This window comes from Manis javanica, chromosome 12 (assembly GCF_040802235.1).
Source record: "Manis javanica isolate MJ-LG chromosome 12, MJ_LKY, whole genome shotgun sequence".
NCBI classification, from domain to species: Eukaryota; Metazoa; Chordata; class Mammalia; order Pholidota; family Manidae; genus Manis; species Manis javanica.
This window is the reverse complement of record NC_133167.1, coordinates 80408381-80432363: the sequence shown is the minus strand read 5'-3', so window position 1 is coordinate 80432363 and position 23983 is coordinate 80408381. Positions and strand designations below refer to the sequence as shown.

Below are 23983 nucleotides of genomic sequence, written 5' to 3'. Positions count from 1 at the left end.
GCTCAGCCACAGGTAGGATGGGCTTAACATGCTCAGGACTTAGGCACCTGTGATCATGATGGGTGAAGAAAAAAAGCAAAGTCACTCTAATTATGTCTAACAGGGAAACCTTGAAAATTGTCCAAGTCACAAAAATGGTCAAACACGCTCCTGTCCTGGCTAACAGGAGTAATTCCTGCTTCTTTACTGGTTTCAATGTCAGCATTGGAATAGTCTTTCTTCTTCAAGAGAAGAATCCAGTAATAGATGTACCCCTGTTTTCTAATAGCCTCTAGGCTAGCAAAGTCCAGATTCCTTAAACCTTTCCCCAAATCACCTAACATGAGCCCATATCCTATAATTATACCTTCTTATGAGGTGTCCACAGTTATCATGGTGTGTATATTTTGCTAAAACTAGCAATAAATCCAATTTGTTCAGCTTATAGATGTATTCTAGATGGTCCTTAGGAAAATGACGTTGACACCTATATCTTCATAAATATCCCCCATTTGACACAAATACAGCTCTTTTTATGCACCCTCCCACACACATGCAGGTGTATTTATTTGTTCCTGTATTCACAAATGTAATAACTAGTAATAAATATTTGAACAATTATTCCACAAAATATAGAGATACATTTCAGAAAAAAATTAATCTAAAGTTTTTAAAAAACAAAATATCAGAAGAAAGCATTGATAATATTTTATCATCTTGGCATAATGGAAGTCTTGGTAAGGAGACAAAAAACCCAATGTGCATAAAGAGAACATTGTAAATTATCCCAAATGGCAGACACCATTAAAAAGTCAAACAATAGACTGCAAAGAAATGTTATAAACATATAAAAAGGAGAAAGGATAACTGGATAATATATAAAAGCTGTTCCTACTATTTAGTGGGGAAAAGACAGGGAAAAAGAATGTATTTAATTCACAAATAAAATTGTACAAAATTCAAATTCATGCTCAAACTCACTAATAAGCAGAGTGATAATGACAATGAACAGTGAGGCACCGTCTCCTCATTAGCTTGTTATAAGTTAAGCTGATAGGTTGTAATCAGTATGGATGACCACGGTTGGCAGAGCATCCTCGTTCACTGCTCATATACATACGTACACTCATGTAATGGTACTGAACTTTGGAACATGAACACTGAAATATATCAAGTGATTACCCCTAGAAAATCTGGGCAATATGTGTTTATTCATCACTAAGGCCATCCTACTTATGGCTGAGTAATATCCAACACATTTCTTCTTATGAAATAACTATAGCTTTTACTCTAAACTTTCTATATTCTAGGATGGGAATATTTATAAATACATATTGATTCACATAAACACATGAAAAAGCAGAAACAAACAAATGGAAAATTAAAGAATCGTGCCTTCATTCTAACTGGCAAGATCTTTGAAACTAGATTTTTGAGACAAATGGAAAATGTTTGATTAAAAAAAGAATATAAAAATATTAAAGAATTATATCACTACAATGTATTTACATGGAAACAATATTTGGTTTGTTGACATTATTTATCACCTAATTTGAATAATAGTTGACTGTCATTTACCTTGTAAAAGTTATATGTACTGACATATCTTTTTCTGTTCTAAATGTATTTTTATTATATTGCCTAACTCTAACCCTAGTCACAACGGAAAACTTTAGTAAACAAATTGCTAAAAAGAAATTGGGGAGAGTTTTCTCTTGGGAATTCATACTTTTCCTCCCAAGATTTTGTTCTTGCTATTCATTACCAAATATTTCAGGTAATAAATTATTACCTGACATATATAACAAAAATATTAATTACCAAATATTTCAGGTAATTTAATGATGAAATGATATTTTAGATGTTTTTAGTTCTTGCACATGCTTTTGGATAGTATTGAAATAGTGAATAGTAAAGCTTCATTGAATATAACTAGAATGTATAATTGAAAAGTTGAATACAAGTGAGGATTTAAAAAGTTGATTCAGAAACAGCTGTTAAGTGGTTGAACCAGAATGGTATTTCTTCTTATGAAATTTTAGGAATGTCTGTTTAAGGAGTGCTGTGATTACAAAACATGTAAACTGAAAAACTCAGCAAAATGTGGTTCTGGACCATGCTGTACCTCAAGCTGTAGGTAGGTTTCTGAAATTTAGAAAAGGGGTTTGAACTATCATAATAAAAGGCTATATTAATTGAATTAATGTGAAATCAGTAAAAAGAATATAGAAATAATGGAAAGGACCAAAGAAGTGAGCACAAACATGACCACAGGTGGATAGGAAAGCAACTATAAATAAGAAGGCATCTTATATTGGTACTAATCATTCTGCTGTGTTGAAACCATAGCTTACCGTCTTCTAAATTATCAGATAAAGTGCTGGATAAACATACACATTATTATATCAAGATATATTAACTCTGGAGGAAATTGTGAAGTCAAATAAATGGTGTATGACCAATTGTGGGATAAAAATTCTAACACGAATAGCAGACAAAATGTGTAGCAGACTAAACATGTCAGATATAGAATATGCAAAGAATTCTCACACACTGATAAGTAAAAGACAAATCACACACACACACACACACACACACACACACACACACACACACACACACACACACACAAACATAGGCGAAGGGAGCCCCCAGGATATTTTCAACAATGAAAATAGAATTATTCAATGAATACACTGATCGTCTGCAGTATTAAAATAAACACAAATAAAAATAATAATTCAATATCCTAAAGCAGTCATCCAAATGGCAATTTTAAACACAATATCAGATATTGGCCAAGGAGTGGGAATGGAGATCATGCTTGGACAGTGTTGTGGAATTTTGAATTAACTATAATCCCTCTGGTGAAAAATATTTGTGTATCTCTGAGCTGAGTATAAATTATCAAGTTAATTGATTATGACCAGTTCTTTCATGTATATACCTTAGAAACATGCACATGTATGGAAAATTCAGTAAAGAATATTAATTATAGAATTGTTTGTAAAAGCAAATCATAAAGGCAAACAATATTTATTGGTATTGGATGGCACATAAATGTACATTGTATAAGAGGTATTTAACAAATGCAGGCTAAACATACATATGCTAATACAATATTATCTTCAAATAAGTAGGGATAAGAAAGCAAGTGGCATGATACAAAGATTTCATAATTCCAGTACTGATATAGTATATATGCATAAATACTCCCTATATTCTTTTTGCCCAATTCTTCAATAACTTATAATTTATTATAGTAAAATTATTTCAATGAACACTTTTGAATATTATGGCAAGCATATTCAGTCTTATAACTTTACACCACAACCAAGGGATAGGCGGTCTCACTACCACTCCCCCAGAAATGCCCCTGTTCCCCACTGCAGGCTGTCCACACTTCCACCCACGGGCCCTGGCAACCACAGGTCTGTCTCCTGCATCTGTAATTTTACTTTTGCGAAATGTAATATAAACTGAATAATTATATGGGTAAACATTATGATTAGGCATCTTAGCATAATGCATTTGAGATTCACTCATGTGGTGGTGTTTCTTACTTTTTTCTTTTTGTGTTGCTGAATAGTATTGTAAGCATGCACCACAGTGTGTTAATCCTTCCCCCAGCTGAGGAACACCCGGGTTTTCAGTTTTTGGGGATGCAGATACAGCCGCTATAAAGTCTTCATAAGCAAATTTTGTATGAACATAGTTCCATTTTACTTAAATATCTATAAGGGAGATTGCTGGGTCATGCTGTAAATGTATATTGAATTTCATAGGACACTGAAAATCTATTTTTCAAAGTGGCCAACCTATTTTGAGTACCCGTAGCATTGATGAGACATGCAGTTGCTCTGCAAACTAAATGTAAACTCTAAAACCATAAGACATAGGGTTTCATTTTATGTTTGCTACTGGTGTATTGTTTATACTTTAAAACTCATTTTACTGGTTGTCTTGAGTTTACAATTCTTTGATTAATTAGTCTGATTTCATATAATACACCACTTCATGTGTAGTGAATTAATCTCAGAGCACTCCCATATACTAGAAACACAAAATATACTGTTACTATTTTTGCTTTATATAGTCTTTTATCTTTTAGAGCCAGTAAAATAAGGAAAGTAAAAAAAACTTTATTATTAACATCATTAATTCCATTTCCAGCTCTCTTTTTCCTTTTGTAGATTTCTGTTTACTGTCATATTGCTTGTGCCTAAAGACCTCCCTTTACTCTTTCCTGTAATTTAGGTCTGCTGAAAATGAATTCTCTCAATTATTATTGGCCTATGAAAGTCTTTATCTCTCATACATTTTTGAAATATGGATTTCTCAGGTATGGCATTCTAGCTTGGAAGTTCCTTTTTATCTTGTCATTTTGAAGATGCCACTTCATTCCTTACCCATCTTTGTCTCAATCTGTGAAGTGCTAATTCAGTCAGACTGGATTGTAGAATGTCTCTGAGTGTATGAGAGCATATATAGTGGGTCAGCATTTGGACTTGTGAATTTCATTGTGGAAGGCAATGGATGACTGATTGAATCAACAGGCCATAATATTTGACAGCTGCTCTACTCTTTACCTGAGCTATGCAAGAAGGCCCTTCTGCTCTCAGATAATTAAATATGATGATGATGGTCATAACCTATTTCATACATTGATTCCATGTGTTATTCTAAGCACTTTTTAAATATTAATTCTATTTAATACTAACAATCCTCTGACAGAATGATTATTATCTCGTTTACAAATGAAGAAACTGCAAAACAGATTATGTACCTCAGCCACAAATAAGCTAGTAAAAATCCAAGCAAGGGATTTTAGGGCTGTTTGGCTCCTGGGTCTCTCCAAGAACAAAAAGACAGAGGCAATGTTCCTCCAGTTTTGAGGGACAGGTGTGTTTAAACTAATCTGTCCCCCTCCAAAAGCCAGTAGAGTTGGATGGCCTCCTCCTGAGAGGAGAACACAAAGCAGTTGCAAATCCTCTGTTGGAAAGGATCCTTTCGTATCTCTGAGAGAGTTACTTTTCTTCAGGCTGCATAATGAACACTGTACCTGATTTTTCCTTCAAAAAACTCAGAGCCGTGGGAACTCTGGGATTCCCTCAAGTATCCACGATCAGGTGTATTTTATTTGAAAATTCTCTTGGGTAGGTAACTGAGGGTGGTCATTCGCAGGACATGATTTTCTTTCTCTTTTTCCCTCGTAGATATCAGTGGCGGGCACTCCATGCAGAAAGAGTGTTTATCGAGAGTGTGATTTCACAGAGTATTGCAATGGGACCTCCAGTACTTGCATCCCGGACACCTACGCGCTCAATGGCCGGCTGTGCAGGTCGGAGACCGCGTTCTGCTATGACGGACGGTGCCAAACTGCTGATAAACAGTGTGCCCAGGTATTTGGAAAAGGTACTGCTCTAGCTCATGTGTTTCTTTTACCTCAAACTGGGACCCTCCAGAGGATATACTACTTATCACACCTCTAGAGTGGAGGAACCTGAAGCACAAGGTCAAGAAAGATCAAATTTCAATTAAAGAAGGTTTGTTTTTGTAGGAGTGTTTGAAATTTTCCAGAATAGTCTTGCACATTCCTTTCCTCATGGTTTGGTCTGGTTTTCAGTCATTAGCTACCTAGGCAGAAATCCACAGGATGGCTCATGATTTACAGAGAGATTGAAATGGCAAGTCAGTAGCTTCTGAAATTTCCTTAGATTCCTTTTATGTTCATGGTCTTTTAATTTGAAAGGTTCAGAGTGAATTTCGTTCAAGTATGATCATATTTCCTCGCTGAAGAACTGCTAGAGTAACAGTAGTCATAGGTCACTGATGACAATTCATTTTATATTTAGCTTTTTAAACAGGTTTTGTGAGTACTTCAACTAAGACTCACGCAGATATGCTTGCCTTGACGCAGTAATTATTCACAATACCCCAATATGATTTTGTATTTTTAGAAATTAAGTTAAACTTGAATAAATCAAAATCACCCAGGGAAATGCCCTCACAGTCATTCGCTCATTGAGCAAAGTAAATGTATACCATCGAGATTCAGTGATCTGCCCAGAAGTAACATAAATACAGTTCGTACCGAAGGACGTGGTATGTGGTCCATACGGTCTTCCTAACCACTCAAAAGTTGTCTTTAGGATCCCGTTGCAGATCAGGCACCTTCACCACCGTGCAGTGGCCACAGAGCCCTGGACGTCTGGGCCGCAGCCGCCGCCCCTTCTGGGCGCTGTGGCTCCAGGGCGCCCCTTTTCACTTGCTGTTTTCCTTCAGGGCTTACTTGCATTTGAAGATCCACGATCAGGCATATTTTCAGGAGCCTCGAAGACACGCTCCTTTTTAAGATTAAGTAAAACTTTTAACCACAATTGAGTTACTTGACATTTGACGTCTTTCCGAGTTCTAATAAATAAGAACATGTCTAGCTCAGACTTGACCATTCGTGTATTTCCTCTTCTAATATATACTCTAATGTCCCCACAAAGCTGAGCCAAATGGATCAATAGTTTGATCTTTTGATTCAATTCATTCATTCCCCTTTTATTCATTTATTCATCTCCCATCTGGAGCAGGTATTTCTTCTTGTTTTTATGTTACTAAAAACTAGAAGGCAAACGTCTGCTTTTAAGGTAGTCTGCTATATGAGACCTGTGAATGAACAAACAGTTGCTTATATTTTGCATTATTTCTTTAAGTAAAGTTAAACTTTTAAAGCAACTGTAGAAGTTTAACCAGATTGGTCATATTTTCCCATGAAAAATATATTTACTGAGTATGTGCATAGAGATGAAAGTATTCAATAAAACAGGCATAGCCACGTGGTTATTAGACTCATGGAGCACGTGATCAGGAGACAAAGACAGCAAGTACATAGACACAAAAGAAGCAGGAGGCCTCGCACTGGGTTAAGTGCAGCTAATGAAAAGATGATAGGATGCAGAAAGGAACATGAGGTGTAGTGGACAAGAACAATACTGCCTGCTGCCATCAGACGGTGTCGAGCTACCAGCTTGCTCCTGCAGAATCTGTCTCAACTGCACAGACGCACCTTACCCAAGGGTGCCCACTTCCCACCGCAGCACACATCCGGTTATGCGGTCATATTAATGAAGGTAGGATATAAAGGCCTGGGCAGGTGGCCCGATAGGCACCTGTCAGGCATGTACTCTGGCGGGCTATTCATGCCACCTGTGGGCCGGCATCTCACTTGCCGTCTCTGCTCCGTCCCGCTTCCTCCCTCTCACTTCCAGATGTTCGGATCACTAATAAATGGCTCGCATGTCGTATCTCACCTAGATGCTGGCTTCTGGAGACTCTAACCACTAACAGTTGGTACTCACAGTGATGTGAGGAAAAAGCCTATGAGATAAAATGTCAAAAGTAAATCACTTGCTGCCAGGCCATCGGTGAGCACCCCAACATGGGCAGAATTTGAGAATACACTCACTGAGTGACCTGAGATGGTGTATCCGTGAAGGAGCATGCATTAGGCAGTACTGCTGGGGTGTAGGCGGGAAATAGCAACTGTACAGAAAATGGCATGGGATGGCTATCACTCAGCAACACTGAAATCTAGGAAAAGGTAACAGGTGTGCATTTGAAATCAAAGTGTGAGCTGGAAGGCTTTTCCTGTAAAGGTATAAAGAGGCTCCCATCTCTTACAATCAGAGGTTAGAAAAAGTTGGTGAACTCCAGAGAAGGTTCAGTTCTCAATCAAGCCTGTTTGGCCAGGGTTAGGTTCTGGTGGGAAAAAGAATGGGACCTGCATTTGGGATGGGAACAGATGAAAAATTAGCCTCCCAAATTTTGAGCCTCCACACTTCTCAGAAATTCCTGAATCTGTAGAATGATACAGCCCTGTTCCTTCACACCGCCGCCGTTCCCTAGTAAGAATGGTGAAAGTATCTTCCCCTTGCTTAAAGATAATGCAGAAGCCTGTCACTCGCAGCGCAAACTACATCCCTATTCGATCCTGCCCCTCCCCACCCTGGCCGCTAGCTGAAAACAGAGGGAAGGCAGAGCAGCAGGGAGCCGGGCTGTGCTGGAACTTACCCCGGAGTACGGGGACTACTCCCCAACGTAGTGCAGGTCCTACATAGCCGTTCCTACCAGTATCAAGGGAGGGCACAGGGGCCTGGATTCTGCGAGTGCTCAGTCATAAGACTGGACAGGGGAACATTAAGAGTGGATAGGAGGGAGTTTGTTGATTTGGGAGCATTCTTCCAAGATGTGGGATTTAACATCCTGGCAAGGATCCTAGAAGATAACAAACATTTCCATTAGGACTATTTCCAGAAGCATGGAAAAAAGCACGATGGCTCACTCAAAGTTTAAGTGGCAGAATTGTTACAGGAAAGGATTACAAGGCTCAGAGAAGTGGAGATGCTTGACTGCATATACTGTATATGTATGGCCAAATAATTAGGCCCAACAGGAAGGCCCAAGACATAGGGAATGAGCTGCTCAGAGGAAGGCCAGAGTCACTAGACATTTCTACAGTGGCTTTCTCTGTCGGCCAGGGCTGATGGTAGGAGATGCTACTAAAGAAGCAGGCTCATTGAGAGCAATGGGTGTGATAAGATCTTGAAAAATCCAGGCCAGATAGCACTGCCTGACTGCCAGAAACCAGATGGATAAAATTATTGTAAGTAATAGGGACAGAGTGGCAGACACGGGAAGCTGATCTATACATAGTCAGGGACATGGTTAGTAGAATAGGACTTCTATTCTGTTGTGTTCTTTGGCAGTCAGCAAGGGTATTACACAGTTTGTGCTATCAAAAGAAATAAAAAATGGGTGACTATTAAACTGAGGAGAGTTGCCTTAATGAATGGCATAATCCCATGTCCAATTCTGAATCTAAGCCAATTTTCAGAAACAAAACTCATTGACGTAAAGCAGGGTTAAGTGTCCAGAAGGAAAACACCACACCTTGGCAAATGTACATGTGAACAATTCCTCTAAAACACCCCCAGAGGGACATTAAACCATTTAATCAGGTATCTGTTCACTGGGGAAATATCTAAGCATTTTGAAAACTGGTGGACAGAGTCTGAATTGATGTAACTACCTGGAAATCCAGGGAATGAATATAGTCCTTCCCAAGTTTCAGTTTACAAGGGGTCCACTAGATCCAAGTCCACTGGTAGTCATTTCTCAGTCCCAAAGGGCATCCTTGGGGCTGGCCCATAAGTGGTTTGTGCAGTACCATTACTAGGTCCTTGTCCTGTGTGGTGAGGCCATGGACAACGTGTCTATAACTGTCGGGGGTTTCCAAATACTGGTGCTCCCCTCAAAGGGTGGTTGGCTGTGTAACATCTACATGTAGTTACTCAGTCTGATCCCTGCGGAAGCCAGATGGTCCCCAGAAGATAATAGTAATCTACTGCAAATGCAGCCAAGTGGTAGGTTAAGTAATTGCATCCCCTGAGGTCTCTGCTCGAGCAGATCAGAATGGCCTCAGATATATGGTAGGAGTGTAGCCATTGGTTTGGCAAATACAGTCTTTTCTATTACTATTTGAAAACAGAAAACTAGAAACAGTTTGCAATCACGTGGAAGGGACGATGCCATTAATTTCCAGTCTTGCTTCAGAGCTATGTTTACGCTCCTTCCCCCAGGCATCATGTAGCTGCAGAGATGTAGACATCCCAGAAAATATCACATTGATCCACTCCATTAGTGATTTTGTACTTATCCAGCTAAATAAGCGAAGCATAGGTAGAATGGTGGGGGTCTAAGTAAACACATGTGTTGCAAAGGGCAGGAAATAGACCCTCAAAATGCTCAGGAACCTGTCACATCAGTAAAATTTCTAGGAGTCCGGTGGTCAGAAGCATGACCTGATACTCTATAGAAAGTTAAAAATTCACTATATGCACCTTGCGTCTCATATGACAAAGAAGGGTAACACTGGTGGGCCTTTGGGTCCCAGAGGCAGCAGACTCCCCATGGAGAAGGACTGCTCAGCTCCATTTACCAGGTGGCATGAAACGCAGCTGACATTGAGTGATGTGAAGAACAGGAAAGGGCTCTGCAGCATGTCCAAGCTGTCAGCTGAGCATCCCTGAATTTTGAATCATAAAACATCACTGATCCAATAATATTAGAGGCGTAGGTTGTGAGGGGGAAAATGCCATGTGGGGCTTGTACTGGGCTTCCTTGGGAGAGTGACAGTGAAGTTCCCTGGGGTTCTAGTCCGAGGCTGTGCACTGTGAACCAGAGAATGATACCACTTTGACAAAAAAATTGGGCACACTATTGCTCCTCATGGAGATGGCGAAGATGACGTTCATACACCAAGTGGCCATGTGTTCAGGACTGTGCGTTATAAGCTTAGTTATGTCAGAGCCACTGAGTTAGATGAGTAGATAGACGGGAGTCACTCATTCATCTGGATTCATGCACAAACAAAGAGGGCGCAGAAGAGCAACCCATGAGCGGGAAGTCCAGAACTGTACATCTCTCTCCACCTTTCCCCTTGGCTTCTCCGTCGGTTCATACCTGTGGACACGTGGGGCCTCACTATGACCAGCTGGCAGAGGAGGAACAAGCCTCGGCTCTTGTTGTAGATGTGTCAGCTCACTAAATCGGTTATGAGCTGAAAAAGGACAGTAGCCATAGCATAGCCTCCCTCGGGGGGGGATGCCTGGTCCACCATTTCCTGTGGAAGGAGACAAGGTCAGAAGTTAGGTCACAGATGGCCTCACGGACAATGAATGAGGGCCCAGCTGGTCAGCGGGGCGCCCGGACGCGGGACCCTGGGAAGGCTAGAGCCCGGAGTTCTGTGACGGAGCTGTGTGGATAGACACGTGGGAATAAACGGGAGATGTGAAGATCTCATTCCACCAGATTAGCAGCCGCCAAAGAGCGCCCACCACGGGAAAGACAGAAAACCACCCAAGGGACACAATGACTTGGGCGATTCACGTCGGCCAGCCCCGTCACCGTCAGCCCTGGCGCCTGGAGGGTGGACACATTTCTGGGCTTTGTCTTTTTTTATTATTACTATTACTTCTTCTGAGATAACTGCATCGTCCCCGAGGTGAGCTCCTCTCTGCCTGGGCACTCGCCCCGTCTGGTCCAGTGCAGCCGTCAAGACACATTTTGGTTCCTTGCCTCTTCGCTTAAGGCAACAAGTCCCTGAAGGACATTATCTCCTTTTAAATGACTGAGAAAATGGTTCCTCCAAATGTTTCATCCTCACAAAGCATGTATTCCTCTCCTTTCAGCCTCTGACGATAGTTTTCTTCACACCTACTGCCAGGCTTCAGTTACAGCACCACAAAATTTAGGTATGGGTTGTAACAGAACTCTATTCAAGGTACCAGTTCCTGTGTTTAAGGAAATGGAAATAACCTTAAAATCCTGAGGCTCACATGTCCACCGCAGCTATTCTGCTCCCCCACACTGCCTTTGCTGTGACTCCAGACTCGCAGCTAATACCGCTTATCCCTCATCAGAGAAAAAGAGTATGTTGCTCGTTGTACTAGTCCTGAAGGTTTCCACCCATAAATGACAAGCGTCAATTCTCTCATTCCATTAAGCAGAGCAGGTTACAATATCTGTCTTAATCTCCACTGGACTAGGAAGTATGCATTCTCACTGGGAGGGGTAGGAAATTGTTTTCAACAATATGATTTACTGCAATAGATACAATCCTTTTCTGTTTTCTGTTCAGTAAGCCAACTGTTAACCTTCTACTTGCATTGACAGACACACACACAGAGAAAATGATCAAGTTCATGATTTTTCTGTTTATGCAATAAGAGTTTTTATTAGCTTTTTATAGACAAAAATTTTAATTTGGACTACCTGTTTGCATTTTAAGGTGCTCAAGGAGCTCCGTTTGCTGTTTTGAAGAAGTTAATTCTCTGCGTGATAGTCCCGGAAAGTGCAGTTTTAAAAATTCACAACCATTGCCTTGCAAACAGAAGTATGTATTTAAAAGTAACTGTTTCATTGAGTCATAAAAATTACTGTTTCTTGTCCAGACACAAGATAGAAATGGACAGTAAATCTTATACCAGAAGAATAGTTTCACTTATCATTTTCCATTTATTTTCCTTCTATGCAATTCAGTTTGCTTTTTCCTCAGTATTGTTCTAATAATGAGACTAGACTAAAGAAAGGCTAGTGTTTATTACCAGAGAGAGGAAGTGCACATAAACTGCCAAAAATCAGAAATTTGTGCTCCATATGGAAATTTTAAATTGAGGTTTTTTTTATTAAGTTGATTGATAATGATGCTAAAGCAAGTGCTTTGAATTTTAAGACATAGCACTGATGAAACAGTTTTATTTTGTTTTTGTTCTTGTTGTTTGTTTCCAGAACACTGCTATGTAAAACAGTACCTATGGATAGCTAACCTTGGAGTATTGGAGCACTGTTTTTCTATCAACTATATAGAATAAAGGGATTATGGCAGAGACCATGGGCATAATCAGAAGGGACTCTAGGATGCACGGAGAGGAAATAAATGCCATCAGCCACTGTCAGAAAATGGTGGGTAACAAATGACCAGACTGGCTAACCTGTATCAAAGTGGGCTTAGGTGATGAATTTTCCCAAAGAAGGGGCAAGATACGATGACCTCTCTAACACCGTTGGAGACGAGGCAACAAAGCTGAGCTCTGAAACAGGAAATGAAGTCCTCTCTGCAATAAAGTTCAGAATTTTTCAATTCTACAGCGTGCTAATTAATTGGATTGCATTTAGTTTTGTGCACTGTAAGATAATATTATTTTGGCATATTTTTCTGGTTTTATATCATCAAAGAAACAACATCTATGCTACCATCTATTAAGATAATACTTATTTGGAATTAGGCATCATTTAAGAATAAAATAATGAGGAATTTTCTGCTTTCCATTTCCAGGGATGTTCTCTGTGGAAAACTAGCTTGTGTTTGGCCACATAAGAATACTTACAAAAATGATGTTCAATCTGCAGTTTATTCATATATTCAAGGGCACGAATGTCTCTCTGTAACTACGGGGTCATTAGTGAGATCAGATGGAAGAGATCATGCCTATGTAGCTGATGGCACTATCTGTGGTGCGCAAATGGTAACAAAACATGTTCATTTATATTTAGCCATGTTAAATTCTGTAATTTTATCAGATATGTATTTCACGATGACTATCACAATTACACTGAGTGGATTTGAACCTGGTGCTGCCGCTTATTTCCCATATGATATTAAAAAGATAAACTAAGCCTCCGTTATCCAGTAACTTTGATTTTTTAATTAACTTGTCATCATTCCTTACATTGAGAAAAAAATGCCTGTGTTTTAAGCACAAGATACCACTAACAGGTGATATTTTTAGATCTTTGAGTTATAACAGCTTTAAAGTACAGAATTCTAATTTAGAGTTTGCAATATTCCATGCTTCCCAAATAAACATAATTGAGCTTTCATTTTATTTAAATTATATGCTTATGTGTAAATCAAAATGTCAGGGTGAGAAGTTTGGAAGAATCAAACAAGAAGTCTGTAATAGGAAAGCATGGTTACAGCGATGTACAAGCTTATGATATGTGCATATATACATATGAACATTGACGTTCATGTAGTCACAAAATCAAGGGAGAACAAAAATGGCTCAGAGGCTTATTCAATCTGGAAGTATGAGTGCACACATTACAGAAAACATAAGGCATCTGAGATTTAAAGAGTATTTCATGTATATGGCACTCAGCACTTACTTCTGAATTAAAAATAAAACCTAGACATGATGACTCAATTAGCCAGCTTTTTTTTAGTGCCATGCTGTGTGTTATTTTTATCTTTTTTATTGAAGTATAATTGACATAAATTTTACATTAGTTTCCAGTATACAACATAATAACTCAACATTTGTGTACACTGTAAAATGATCACCCCAGTAAGTATAATTACATCTTAGTGTAATTAAGTAAGTGTAAAAGTGAATGCAATATTATTGACTATACTCCCTGTGCTGTACATTACCTCTCTGTGCCTTCTTTATTTTATAACTGAAGTTTGTACTTCTTGATCCTGTTCACACCCATTTTGTACCCTCAACCCTGCTTACCTTTGGCAACCACATATCAAACAGAAAACATCTGTGTCTATGAGTCTGTGTTTTGTTTGATTTGTTTGTTTTTTAGATTCCACATATAAGTGAAATCACGTGGCATCTGTCTTTGTCTGAATTGTCACCTAGCATAATAGCTTCAAGGTCCATCCATGTTGTCACAATGTCAAGATACATTCTTTTTTATGAAACTGGAAGCCTGCGTTATCCAGTAACTTTGATTTTTTAATTAACTTGTCATCACTCCTTACATGAGAAAAAAATGCCTCCTTATCCCCTTCACCTATTTTGCCCATCTCCCAACTCCTCCCTGTACAACCACCAGCTTGTTCTGTGTGTTCATGAGTCTATTTCTGTTTTGTCTGTTTGCTTTTCATGTGCTTTTTGACCATCTCTATATCTTCCTTGGAGAAATATCTATTTTTGTCTCCTTTGGCCATTATTTTTGAGTGTTGGTTTTTGTTATTGAGATTTAGGAATTCTATATATATTCTGGATATTAATCCCTTATGAGATATATGATTTGTTAATCATTTATCCTATTCTGTGTGTTGCCTTTTCAGTCTCTTGATAGTGTCCTTTGACACCTGAAAGTCTTTTTAATTTTGATTAAGTCCAGAGTATGTGTTCTTTTTTGTTACCTGTGATTTTGGTATCATATAAAAAAAGCATTCCCAAATTAATGTTAGGAACCTTTTTCCTGTGTCTGCTAAGAGTTTCATAGTTTTAACTCTTATGCTTGGGTCTTTGATCACTTTGAGTTAATTTTTGTATATGGTGTAAGATAAGGGTCTAAGTTCATTCTTTTGATATCTTGTTTTCCCAGTACTATTTTGTATATAACAAACAAAACTAGATATCTAGTTTTCCCAGTACTATTTGTTGAAGAGACTGTTCCATGCCGTTGAAGAGTCTTGGCAGCCTTACTGAAAATCATTTGACCATATTTACAAGGCTTTATACCTGGGCTCCCTAATCTAATCCATTGGTCAATGTGACCAGTTAACTTTTCTCTTGCCGGATTATTTTGATCAATATCATAATAAAGATTCATGACAATTTACAATCCAAAATATTACTTATATTTGAAACCCAAACAAAATTACTGAATTATGTTCTAATTTTTGAAGGAACAAATAATTAACATTAATCTAACCAATTATTCACAGCAGAACATTAACATACTATAGAAAACTCCCAATGGACATTCTCAATTCAATTCCCAATGTAGGTGTCAAAACAAATTATATGATATCATTACATAAACTATGTCAAGGCGAACATCCTCAGATTTTTTTCTTAAATTTATTGTTTAGAATTTTGTATTGGACTTGCAGAGTCAGAGTAATATGGAATCAAAAGTCTCTACTTGACTAATCTCATATCTACATATATAAAACATAATTATTATATTACATCAAATTTGTGGATGACTATGAAATACTATGTTTGTTTTATTATAGTTTTATATTTACACAAAATAAAACCTGTAAGGAAGTTCATTTAATGGGATATAACTGTAATGCCACTACAAAATGCAAAGGGAATGGGGTAAGTAATTTTTTTTGTAGCTCTAAATTGCAAGTTATATTGTGGGCAATTCAAAGTAAAAATGTATTCTGTTTGGAAGAATTGCAAATCTAGGTTACCTTTAAACTGATCTTGCCTAAAAATAGCTAATATAAAGAAAGTCAGCTGAGCTAATTCAAACGCTATTAAATGACTTGTACTATATGTGTTGAATTTATAAATTTGTAAAAATGAATTAGAACAACTTACAATTAGGTACATGTTTAAATGAAAAACACTTATTCTTTTCTTATGCCAATAAACACACATTTTACCTAGATTGTGAACATATTTTATCACTCCTCACATTCTTCATAATTAAAATGTATGGCTACATAATAATTTACAGAGAGTATACTTAAAAAATGTTGACATGGTAGAGAATTTTCCGATTGTTCTTATGAAGAGGTTTCTAATAGGCAGTGTATCCTCATGCGAAAGAACTTTTTGTTTCCTCTCAACTGCTTCTGTGTTTTTGTCTGGTAATACAAATTTTTTGTTATTTTACATGTCATTTTCATATCTTCACATTTATAATTTTGCTTTTTGTTTTCTTATTTTCCTTAAAGAAAATCAGTGTATACTGCAGTCAACATAAGACTGATCCCAAATTCACCAAATTTACTAGTATTCAACTTTATAATTTTTAAACTGATTGGAGCGAGACTATGTAAAATATCTCGGCATTGCCTTCAGTGTTCTGTGGGCTTTATCTTAATATTAACACGCTGATGTTATCCTTTATGTTAATGTGTTCCTTAACGTCAATGTTATCATCTTTAAATTCAGCAAACAAAATAGCTACACTTTTTATTTTTACTTTCTATAACAGTTATTGGCCTGGTCTTTTTCTTTCTTGTTCAATCATCTGTTTTAAGTCTTCAGCCTTAATGTATTTTATAATATCTCAGAGTTAGAGATTGTAGATTATTGATACTTTGCTTTATTGAATACAAATTTGTTTTCTTAATTTATTTCTATTTGTATTCCTGTTTTATTTTTACTTAAGACTTTTTGGATGTTTTTCCTTTTGATAAAACTTTTTACCATGAAATATGACACACATAAAAGAAATAAATAAAACTTCTATATTCATTTTTAAATTTTCTCTATGATGTTACATTTCATGATTAAAATGTTTAAGAAGGAAAACTATTTAAAAGAACAAAGAAAAAACTGAAGAAACAAAGCAGCAGCAGACTCACAGAACCCAAGAATGGACAAACAGTTACCCAAGGGAAAGGGACTGGGGAGGGTGGGTGGGAAGGGAGGGGACAAGGGGGAAAAAGGGGCATTATGATTAGCAGACATAATGTAGGGGGTGGAGGGCCTGAGGAGGAGAAGACAAGTAGTGATTCTATAGCACCTCACTACACTGATGGACAGGGACTGTAATGGGGTGGGGGGGGGACTTGATGATGCAGGAGTGTAGTAACCATAATGTCACTCATTGTAGATTAATTATACCAAAATAAAAAATAAAAAACAAATAAAGTACTTAATCAAGTAAAATCTAACTAAATCCAAGAGAATCTCTGTTTTCTTCCCAGTGACATCTCAACAGATAGGGCAACTCTATTGCTGACAGTGCATGGAATTTATTTATAACTCCTTCATTTACAATTCCAGTTCAGTTTTATGAGCATGTAATTGTTCAGAAATCTCCATTATGAAATTTTGGCAGTTATTCAAGTATTCTTTCTTTATTCATGATATACTTTTCTTTATTAATAAGATTTCCATTTTTTTAGAACAGTTTTGGGTTCACAGCAAAATTGGGAAGTCCATTCTTCCCATATATCTCTCTTGCTCCCACATATGCATAACCTACAGCATTACCAACATCCTGGACCAAAATGGTACATTTGTTATAAATGATGAGCCTTCACTGATGCACCATTATGGCCCAAGGTCCATAGTTTACCTTAGAGTCACTCTTGGTGTTGCACATTCTATGGGTTTGGACAAATGTATAGTGACATGTATCCATATGATGATATCATACAGAGTATTTTTCCCAGCCTAAAAATCCTTTGTGCTTCTCCATTCATCCCCCCTCCTCCCTCAACCTATGACAACCCCCAGCCTAAAAATCCTTTGTGCTTCTCCATTCATCCCCCCTCCTCCCTCAACCTATGACAACCACTGATCTTTTTACCATGTCCATAGTTTTGCCTTTTCCAGAATGTCATGGACTTGAAAATAAGCAGTATGTCACATATTCAGAGTGGTTTCTTTCCCTTAATAACATGCATGTAACGTTCCTTCATGCATTTTCATGGTTCAGTAGCTCATTTCTTTTTAGTGCTAATTAATATTCCATTATCTAGATATACCACAGCTTATTCATTCAGCTACTAAAAGACATCTTGGTTACTATCAAGTATTTGCTGTTATCAGTAAAGTTTCTTAAATACCCATGTGCAGGTGTTTTTTTTTTTGTTGTTGTTATCATTAATCTACAACTACATGAAGAACATTATGTTTACTAGGGTCCCCCCTTCACCAAGTCCCCCCGACAAACCCCATTACAGTACTGTCCATCAGCATAGTAAGATGTTGTAGAATCACTACTTGTCTTCTCTGTGTTGCACAGTCCTCCCCATGCCTCCCCCAACATTATACATGCTAATCGTAATGCCCCTTTATTTTTCCCCACCCTTATCCCTCCCTTCCCACCCATCCTAGTCATCCTCCCTAGTCCCTTTCCCTTTGGTAACTGTTAGTCCATTCTTGGGTTCTGTGATTCTGCTGCTGTTTTGTTCCTTCAGTTTTTCTTTGTTCTTATACTCCACATATGAGTGAAATCATTTGATACTTGTCTTTCTCTGCCTGGCTTATTTCACTGAGCATAATACCATCTAGCTCCATCCATGTTGTTGCAAATGGTAGGATTTGTTTTCTTCCTATGGCTGAATAATATTCCATTGTGTAAATATACCACATCTTCCTTATCCATTCATCTACTGATGGACACTTAGGTTGCTTCCATTTCTTGGCTATTGTAAATAGTGCTGCAATAAACATAGGGGTGCATCTGTCTTTTTCAAACTGGGCTCCATGTGCAGGTTTTGGCGTGGACATATTTTCAACTCTTTTGGGTGTGTGTATTTTTCTCTTCATCAGTCTCCCTGGCAATTGATCATCTTTTTAGTAATCCAAAAATTAATAATCTAAGTATTAATACCAGAAAGTTAGGCACAACAGAGTATATTGAAAATTTATTTCATGATTGACTATAAGTGGTGGAGATTCCTGTGTGATCTCTATTGTTAAAGACATAGCTTTCAACATTTCACATTTTAGTATAATATTTGCAGAAGTTTTTTTTGGCAAGACAGTACTTATTCAGTTAAAATAATTGACATGACTAATTCATGTCATCTGAGAACAAAGACAATTTTATTTCTTCCCAACTTTTGCATCTTTTATTTCCTGCTCTTACCTTATTGCATTAATTAGGACTTCTAGTATATCGAACAGGAGCGGAAGGAGGAAACATCGCTTCCTTGTTCTTGATCTTAGCAGGAATACTTTTAGCTCCTCACCCTTTTTAAATATATTTCTCCAGTGTAGTATGCCATGTTAATTTGTGCATTTCTAGCTAAGACAGAAATTTCTGTGTATTTCAAAATAAAACTAAACCTTAGAGAGGGTCGTATTCAAATGAACAAAAGTAATAAAAACATTCAGTCCCTGGAAACCAAGAAAGGGGATATATGTCACGACCCAGGGAACACTTCCCACATTCCTTTTTCCTCTTCTTCACAATTTTCTTTCATGTCATTTTATGCTGGAGCCTCTCATCTGCCACCTTCTACCCCCAACACACAGGCAAAAACTCACAAATAAATCCTGTTTGTCTCTAAACCCCCAACTTACTCTCTTCTTTCCCTTTGTTCTCTTCTTCCTCTTTCTCCCTCAACATTGTCTCTTTTTTACTCTCTTTCGTTTGCTTTTCCTTTTCTCCTTCAGCTTCCCCCTCTTCTCTTTGTATTCCTAGCTTTACTCCTTCTCGGCCCTTTCCATTTTTATGGAGATGTTATTGACACATAGCATAATATTCGTTTCAGGTGTACAACACAGTGATGCAATATCTGTATATATTACAAAGTGGTCACCACAGTAAGTCTAGTTAAATCCATCACCACACATAGTTACACCTTTTTTTTTCTTGTGATGAGGACTTTTAAGATCTACTTTCTCAGCAAATTTCAAAAATGCAGTAGAATATCATTACCTACAGTCTCACTATGCTGTACATTACATCTCATGACTTATTTATTTTATAATTGGAAGTTTGTACTTTTTGTCCCCCCCTTCAGCCATTTAGCCCACCCCCATCTCCTGCCTCTGCAACCACCAATCTGTTCTCTGTATCTATGAGCATGTTTTTTTTATAATTCCACATGTGAGATCATATAGAATGTGTGATATTTGTGAAAAATTCTAAATTCACCCAATGACGTGCTCTCCTCTGTGAATATGATGGTCATAATTTAATGACTCCTATTTGTTAAAAGATGATTGGGGAAGACAAAGTAATTATCAAAAACAGTCAATATATAGGGGTCAGAAATATACTATCATGTATGTAGTGATTTTTGTCATTCATTATTGTGTTATCAAAATTTCCACTAATTTTTCTAACCCCTTTTCATATTTACAGTATTATTAAACCTAGAAAAATAGTGATTTTTATTCTTTATAATTTAGGTATTTATATCTAAGAGGTAAAGACTAACATGATTTATAGTAATTATGTGTTTTTCTGTTTCAGATCTGTAATAACTTAGCTAATTGTCATTGCTTTCCGGGCTATAGGCCTCCAGACTGTGAATTCCAGATTGGTTAACCAGGGGGATGTATTGATGATGGAAATGTTCAGAAATCTAAGAAGAAATGTAAGAAGAAATTAAATTTTTTAAACCACACAGAATGTCATTTTATGAAATAACTAAAGAAATATACTGCCAAGTCAAATTTTATGATCTGTGTAATTGTAAGAGTTATCTTGAATAGTGGCCTCAATCAAATTAGTGTTATATAATATCTGTGATGAGATTTCCTGAGACATTCAGTTTCAGTCAGCTTAGTTAAACAAGTTAGAGTACTCAAAAACTTTAAATTTTTTATATAAAATTATAAATTTTTATATATAAATATGTAAGTATTATAAAGGTAATAGCATGAATGCAAAACAAATCCAAATATGGAAGAATGACACTACACAAGTGATTTGCATCCCATATTATTAAAAACCTTGTAGGAAGCAACTATAGGATAAAGTGTTCATTTTGAATGAAATTTGGAAAAGACATGGCAAAGTATAAATAGAAAGAGTAGCAAATCATATTTTGACTGATGAAGTCCATGTTTATACTCTCTCTTGTTCCCATGAATGAAGGTAAGTGCCAGAGCATATCCACTAATTAAATCATTCAATCATCATTAATACATTACCTCCACAACATGTTATTAAGTGTCAGGGAAGGCAATAATATTGATATCCACAATTCAGAAAGTCTCTTCAGGCAAAAAAGTGAAGAGCAGTTTTCATAACGTGAGGAATGAAGGTAAATTACTTAGCACTACGCTTGATTATAAAAGCTTGAAGTAAACTGAAAGAGAAGATAAATAAGTCATCACATAATATCAAATATTTGTTAGCAACAAGAAATAAGGCATGATGATCAGTTGTGTCTGGCACAAGCACCAGAATGGATAATGATGGTTTATCCATGTTTTCATAAATGAATCAGGATAGACAAAGCATGAAGTTAATGAATTTGACTTTGAATAGACAGCGTCTAGGTCACATGTAGAAGAACCCACGTGAAGATGTCCACAGGAATCCACGGGTGTTTGATAATAGTTTCAACTAAGTAGGGATGTCAGGGATTGGTAATCCTTAGATTATAATTCACTTATAATTAATTAAAGTAATTTGTGAGATAATGTGTAAAGGTAAAAATGTGTACCTTTTTATGTGGCATAAGAGATTTGGGTATAATTTCAGGGACATAATTTCTAGATTATTGGCTGATTCTTGAAAGAAAGATAATAAAAAGGAGTAGTCCCAAGGCCTTCTGTTTCTGGCCATGACAGAATAATGCTAGAGAATTAGATGAGGTATTTGTTACCAGATAATAAATAGTATAGGACTATGACCCTTGAGATAAGGGACATGCATAAGACTCAGCATTGTGTCTTTAAGACAGTATTAGCCATTCTTGCCTACCGTGTAATGGGTGATTCAGATGAAAAGGACAAAGAATGCGCAGGAAAGACACTTGAAGAAATAATGACCACAAATTTCCTAAACAAGATGGAAAACACCAACGTTCAGTTACAAGAAGCTAAGCGGACCTCAAGCTGGATAGATATAAAGAACTTTACGCCTAAGAAAATCATAATCAGGCTTCTGAAAACCAATGGTGTAGAAAAAAATTTTAGAGCAGCTTGAGCTGGACTTCTGTTGTCCTGCAATGTAGAGGGAGGAGATCAAGAAAACCGCTCCTCCAAAAGCCGCCGAAAGGACGGGCCACCTGTCAAACGAACCACTTCAGTTCTATGGAAACTAACCAAAACCACACTAAAAAGTTGTTTCCTCATGAAAACCACTTCAGCTAGCAAGAGTGAGTCCGTGGCTTCCTGCGCTGCGGCCGCCCCGTCTCCGCAGGCCCAGCTCTGTCACCGCGGCAGGTCAGCCAGGACGCGGCAAGAGGTGAAAGCCGCGAGCTTTGCCGTCGCTCTCCGTTGGTTTCCTTTAAGGAGGGAAACTGTGAATTTGGCGGGAGAGGGATGGGGGTTTTCCCACAGTCCATTCCCTTCTCAGTTTTTAACTTAAGTCCTGTTAATGTATTACCCTTCAAAATATTGATGTTATAAATAAGCTGAATGTGGTAAGCAAAACTCAAGACATGTATACAATACCATAAAATTAATATGCGTAAAAGACAAACAGGAGATCTATGAAAAACGTACCATGGTCATTTTGGGTCATGGGCTTAGGTATGGTTCTATCTCCCCCATAAGAGTTTGCAGCATATTGAAGTTTCGATTATGTTTTTATGGGTATTTATGCAAATACATGAAAAGAAACACACTTGAAATACTCAGTGAATATCCACTGAATTCTATGTTTCATTTCTAGATACAATTTTTATTAAAAAAGGCTACAATGCACAAAAGAACAACTGGCTTATTCTGAGGTTCCTCATTCTTCTGCCCTTTTGTGTAATTTTCACCGTTATGATTATGAAGCGAAATGAAATGAGAAAAGTATGCAAAATAGAAAACACAGAATATGAAGGGTAAATATAAATATACAAATAATGTATTATCTTAAACTGCACCGGTCACTGACCAGTGTCATAAATTCATAGTTGTACTGTACATTTGTTATATTTATTCCTAAGTCTGTGCTATTTTTAATCTAGTGTAAATGCCATTTTTACTATTTTGTTTTCTAATCGTTTGCTGTTAGCATGTTGGAGCAAGTCAAAATCTGGACTATCCTAGAGCTATTTTCCTGATGACTGTTCCACACTGTGCTAGGGACTTAGTATATCAGAGAAGAATTTATTTGGTGCATGATTTTAAGTTCCTTTCCAAGTGGGATCTAAATTACGTTTTGGCGTTGGTTTTCTTTAGGGAAACCCTTTTTTTAATTTAGAAGCCGTGTGAAAACTTTCATTAATAAATTCTTTGAACCTCACAATTTTTCTATTAAAGTCTCAGAACACTGTAACACTTCCTATTAGTATTCTCAAATGCTGTAAAAAAAATCTCTCTTCAGTATTCCCTTAAAATTAGATACTATTTCTTACAAATTTATACCTGCCATTCTTACATCTGTGTCTCTTCTGACCAAACATTTAACTCACTGAAGGCAAGAAACCCTCATTTAAGTACCTAAAAGTAACCTTACAAATGTCAGTTTTCTTGAAAGCTACCACCATTAAGTGGTCCACTTAATGAAAAAACTTTCATTTGTACACACATTACATGTATACTGTTGAGGGAAGTAATGGACCGTACGTAGTCTCTGAAAGCAGAAGTGACTTAATTTTGGCCTGTCATGATTCTTTGCAGAGAAAAAGAGAAAAGAAAATTCAAAGAATGGCCTCATGGGTAATATCACTGGGGGGATCTGAGTAATGCCCATGCTTAGTACATCTCCCCAATCCAAAACTTCCCCCTGCTGAGCCTTAGTGATGCCCCCTTATGACCTCTCCCAGCAGACTTGGGAGGTGCACCTTCAGGCCTTGCATCTTTATTTCTTCTACAAGTAATATATATATATATATATATATATATTGGAGCCATTGAAAATGTTATTTTAACCAGCTGGAAAT

General features: G+C 37.3%; 1 pseudogene; it reads left to right on the top strand.

Moving 5' to 3' along the window:
• LOC140845305 (disintegrin and metalloproteinase domain-containing protein 18-like) overlaps positions 1-23370 on the top strand; it is a 44610-nt pseudogene extending 21240 nt beyond the window's left edge.
• Positions 23371-23983: the final 613 nt, after the last annotated feature.